At 43.2% G+C, this 5,547-nt stretch overlaps 1 pseudogene; it reads right to left on the reverse strand.

Moving 5' to 3' along the window:
* Positions 1–812: 812 nt before the first annotated feature.
* LOC114105544 (C2 domain-containing protein 2 pseudogene) lies at positions 813–3,781 on the reverse strand (annotated as a pseudogene).
* Between the last annotated feature and the right edge of the window lie 1,766 nt (positions 3,782–5,547).

Consider the following 5,547-nt stretch of genomic DNA (forward strand, 5'->3'; position numbering starts at 1 on the left):
GAAAGTAGGCTCAAAGTAACCATGGGAAAATGTTCAGTATAATATGCATAGGACATACTTAGTGCTTGCATAACTGTTCAAATTCTATGGCTAAGGGCAAAGGCAAATGCCTTCCTATATTTGTCAAAGCATTTCAACTGCTATCATAATTTCTTTATCAAAATTCCTGCCTGTTGGGGCTGGGGTTATGGCTCAGTAGTAGATCACTTGCCTAGGGCAGGTGAGGCCCTGGGTTCGATCCTCAACATCACATACAAACAAACAACAAATAAATAAATAAAGTTAAATTCTAAAAAAAAAAAAAAAATCCGGTCTGTCCTCAGGGCCAGGTGTACTTTTTACTCCTAAGAAATAAATTAGGAGAGGTGAGCATCCACTCTGTTCATAGTGACAGCCCAGAGGGGCACACTTCCCCATGACACGGTCCAGGCATGGGCCCCAAACATGTGCTGCTAGAGAGCTGTGTGGGTAAAATTGAATCCCCAGCTTCCCTCCCAGGCACTGCTGAGCATGGTATTTCTCTTGCAAGGAACTCTTCTCCTAACTGTTACCTCAATGCTTAGGTGGGGGCTGCAGGTTCCACTGAGATTCTGGTGGCAAATTGGGCTTTGTCAGTTCTCTTTGGAGGAAGCCTCCAGCTGGAGACTTAGATTGTTCTTTCCCTTTCAAAAACTAGATTGTTGGGGAAAACCATGCTGGAGGAGTGGGCATATGGTAGCAGCCAGAATGCCTGCTCTGTCCTGGTGAGGGTGCTGTCTTAGGTGCCTGTACTCCAGCTGCAGGGAAGGAGGCAGGCAGGGCTCCACAGGGCCCTATTCATGGCATTCATGGTGCTCTCGTCCTAGTGCCTGGACAGTAAGTAGCTTCTTGTTCAGCAGCTAAGTGAGGGTCGCCCCCTTCTTCCAGGTGCCCTCATGTTGCTATAGGAACATGAGGTCACTGTGTGACTGGCTCATGCCGGAATATTTCTGCTGGTGCCACTGGAGGAAAAACAGCTTGGCATCCCACCTTAAAATTCCTCCTTTAGGATTCTTGGTAGTGCATAGCTCTGAGATGCTCAGGGAGCTCTCAGACAGCTCGTCCCATCAATCAAGTGGTAGTGGGACACCTCATGTTGCTGCCAGGGGATTCTTCTCCAAGTCCTAGGGGTTCAGTACCTTCTCCTGGGGCTCGAGGGCAGCTGGGAACTGTATTGGCTTGTCTTCCACCAGTGAACAGAGGCCACAGCTGCATCTGGGGGGCCAGATGTGCATCCTGGTGGGTTCTGTCCACAGAGGATGCATAGTCCTACATCGGGGCAGTGTTGTGGACCTGAGAGAGTGAGGTCTTGGAAATCCTTGAAATGATGATAGTGTTGTTCTTCCATGATGACTTGAGTTTCAGCTTTGAAGAGTCAATGAGTTGCAGAATGGCAACTTCAGTGACCTGACCAAAGCCATTCAACACCAGCAGTTCCATATCTGAAGAAGAGAACATCTTCCTGACAAGTGCACCATGGCATGAGATGGTCTGGATGAAGATGTCCTTCTTAATGACTTTCACCTTGATGGGTGTCTTCAGGGGAGACTCAGAACTCAGCCGGGACACCCTCCCCACATCATAGTAAGGCTTCATCTTCACTGTAGTGACAGTAGTGACCACAATCCCACGCAGCATCACTATGCAATCCTTTCCTATCTTGGCAGCAGCAACAGGGGAAGGGATTTGCCAGGATTTCAGTTCACTGGGTTCTATGTAAGAAAACTCTGCAGTGACAGAGCCCAGTGTTGATCTGCTGAGCATGGGCCCACTGATCAGAAAGAAGATCTACAGCCTGGATGGCTGCTTCTAGAACAGGTTGAGAGCACAGTGATCAGGGCCAACAGACCTTCTGAGGACTGCCAGTCCTCTGTAATCTGCAGGTGTAAATCCTTGGACTTTATGTTCTACTCAAAGGTGAACTCTTCCTCCCAAATGAGGTGAGTAGTATTCTTGGCTAGGGTGCTGGTAAACCTCTCAACAGGATCATTCAGCTGGGCAATGCACACACGGTTAACGCTGCCCAAATACCAGGATCATTTAGCAGCGAGGTGCAGATGTTCTTCATCTGTGGTTTTAGTTCATGAGGTTTAGGAGGACAGGATTCTTGAGCAGTAGATGAAGTGTGCTGTAGAGCTGAGCTTACTTTATGACTGTGGGCTTGGTGCTCAGAACCACTACAGAAAGGCAGAACCCACAAGGTGGTTCAAAATATCCTTGAGGGTTTCAGATACTGCGTTTGTCTCACCCACCTGGCCCTCCCCTGGTGCTTTGGGCTGGATCTTAATTGTCACTTCTGGCACATGGATGCAGGACCACCTAATCTGGATGTCTTCTTTTTCTTCTTTCATGTGTAGCTCCAGCTGTAGATGAGCCAGGGAGAGCTGTATGTCATACAGCTGATGTACTGAGCCCACCACTCAGGGCACTGTGCCCTGAACTGAAGTGTCTTTCCCACCACATGATAGGCCACCACCTTCTCCTGGGCTGACTGGACCATGCTGGAGACTTCTCCAACTGCCAGCTCCTAGAGCTGCAACCACGGGTCCTGCTAGAAGAAGACCTGCGGGGGGCCCTCCCTTTCCTTTTGGCCTCATGGTTCAGGGCAGTCATCTAGATTACCTGCCCCTGGTACCTTCAGCTGTTCAGTATCAGGATCCAAGAAAGCAGTGTGTAGGACTCCCAGCACTGATCTTCTTCAGGCTCTGCCCACTGCTGGGGTTGGGGAATGGATATCCAGAATATATATAGAATGCAAAAAATTTAACACAAGAAAATCAAACAGCCCAATCAATAAATGGGCAAATTAACTGAACAGACACTTCTCAAAAGAAGCACAAATGGACAATAATTATATGAAAAAAAGTTCAACATATTTAACCATCAGGAGAATGCAATTCAACACTACATTGAGATTCCATCTCACCCAGTCAGATGGCAATCATCAAGAATGCAAAAGAAGAAATGAATGCTGGTGAAGATATGGGGGGAAATGGAACACTCACACACTACTAGTGAGAACTGAAATTAGTACAGCCCTATGGAAATCCAGATAAAGGTTCTCAGGATACTAAATATAATACTACTTATGATATAGCTATGGCATTTTTTGAAAGGATTAAAGTGAGCATACTACCCTACAGTTTATTGTTTCTTGTAAAGTGCAGCACAATAGACAAGTTTTGGAATCAGACCAGGTGTGTCTGTCAATGGACGAATGAATAAAGAAAATGTGATACACACACATACACAGACACACACACACATACACAGACACACACATACACACACACATACACACACACACAGAGTGGAGTATTATCCAGCCATAAAGAACAATAAAATCATGTCACTCGTAGAAAAATAAATGGAATGGAGATCATAATATTAAGTAAAATAATCCAGACACAGAAAGACAAGTATTCCACAATTTCCCTCATATGTGAAATCTGGGGATGAAAAAAGTAGCAGGGAGACTTATTAGAGAAGATGATGGAGAATGGGGAAAATAGAGGGTCATGGGCATGGGTATCACTCTTGACACATTCAGAATTGGAAGTGCAGTCCCAGCTCCCACACTTTGAGAGCCCCTCCTGCTGAATTAGGTACCTCGTATTATATCTAGACTACAAAGCTTTTTTAGCTCATTAAGAACATTGGTGCTGGAGGGTATTAGTCAAATTCCCACCACTATAATAAATACCTGACATAACTAACCAATAAAGAGAAAAGGTGTATTCTGGCTCACAGTTTTGGAATCCATGATTGATCAGACCAATTTTTTTTTTGTCTCTGGTATTGGACAACATATTGCAGAAGGAGGGTATGGCCAAGCAAAACTACTAGTATCAAAGCAAGGAAGAAAAGAGAGAGAGGCAGAGAATGGGGTCTTAAAATCCCCTGATAACCTGAAGACTTCCCACTAGCTCAAATATCTAACAGGTGTTACAGCAGCTCCCAAGAGCACCACCCTGGGAACCAAGCCTTTACCTCATGGGCCTTTGTAAGACATTGCAGATCCCAACTCTAATATATCCAAAGTACAACACTACCTCATAGTGTATAATGACAGCACACTACTTTGGGATAATGCTGTTGCTGTGTTTACCCTCTGCTTAGCAATGTTTGGAGGTCTTAAAGGATGTAAAATTGGTAGATCTAGTCTGGATATATGAACTTTGTGCCAAACTAGTTTGCTTTTTTTGTTTTTGGTCTCTTTTATGCCGTCCCATTTTCATATAAGCTTCAGTTCCTCTATCTTTATCTGGCAACATCTACCCTAAGATTTAATGAGCATCAGGAAAAATAGGAAAAACAAAGCCATTAAAAATTCAGGGAAATAATGTCTTTTAAAAGTATTTCAATAATTAAAATCATTGTTTGTTTTTATAAGCATCAGGAAAAATAGGAAAAACAAAGCCATTAAAAATTCAGGGAAATAATGTCTTTTAAAAGTATTTCAATAATTAAAATCATTGTAGTCTCTACCTTTTTCCCTAAACGAGGTATGTCACATAAAAATTACATAGTAGTTGCTTAAATCAATTTTATGATGTATCCAGAAATTCACATTTCTGCACTCACAGCTCATCCAATAATCCAAAATGTCAAATACTTTCTTTTCTGAATTATTCAGCTTTCTGTTACTGTGATAAAACACCTGAGAAAAACAGATGGGCTAATGACTTCAGAGGTTTTCATCCATAGTCACAGGGCTCCATTGGTTCTGGGCCTCTGGTGAGGGAGAACATTAAGGCCAGAAGGTATGGCAGAATAAAGCTGTTTACCTCATGGTCAGGAAACAGAGAGAGAAAGAGAGAAGCACCAGGGACAAAATAAATCTTCAGAGGCACACCCCAAATGACCCACTTCCAAGGGGTCTCAACTTCCTCAATTCTCCACTACCTCCCAACAGTGCCACCAACTGGGGACCAAGCACCTACCACTAGAGTCTTTGGGGAACATTCCAGATGCAAACTGTAATATTTTCCTAAAAGGAAATGCTAAAAGTAAGAAGTAGCTCTCACACAAGTCCTTTAAAATTGCATGCCAAGTTCACATCTTAAAATATGGCCCTGATCAAGCAAACTGCATGTCCCTAGGTTCCACAGGGAACCCCACATTTTGTAAAATATCAAGCAATGTATCAAAATTAAGTGGCGTAATTGTAGAAATAGGCTTAAAATCTTAAACTCTTGGCACTTTTTCTTCTGACTATACTTATATTAAAAAAAAAGTTAATTGTCACAAGGTACAGTGGCACTCATCTTTAAACCCAGCAGCTTGGGAGGCTGAGACAGGAGAATTGCAAGTTCAAAGCCTGCCTTAGCAACTTAGGGAAGTCCTAAGCATCTCAGTGAGAACCTGCCTCAAAATAAAACAAACAAACAAAAAAAAAATGAAAAGGGCTGGGGATGTGACTCAGTGGTTAAGGGGGCTGGGTTCAATTTCTGGTAAAAAAAAAAAAAAAAAACATAATTTGTCAATGCATACCGAAATAGACAAAATAATAAGTTTGAGTACTTTACA

The sequence above is a fragment of the Marmota flaviventris genome, chromosome 14 (genome assembly GCF_047511675.1).
Source record: "Marmota flaviventris isolate mMarFla1 chromosome 14, mMarFla1.hap1, whole genome shotgun sequence".
NCBI lineage: Eukaryota > Metazoa > Chordata > Mammalia > Rodentia > Sciuridae > Marmota > Marmota flaviventris.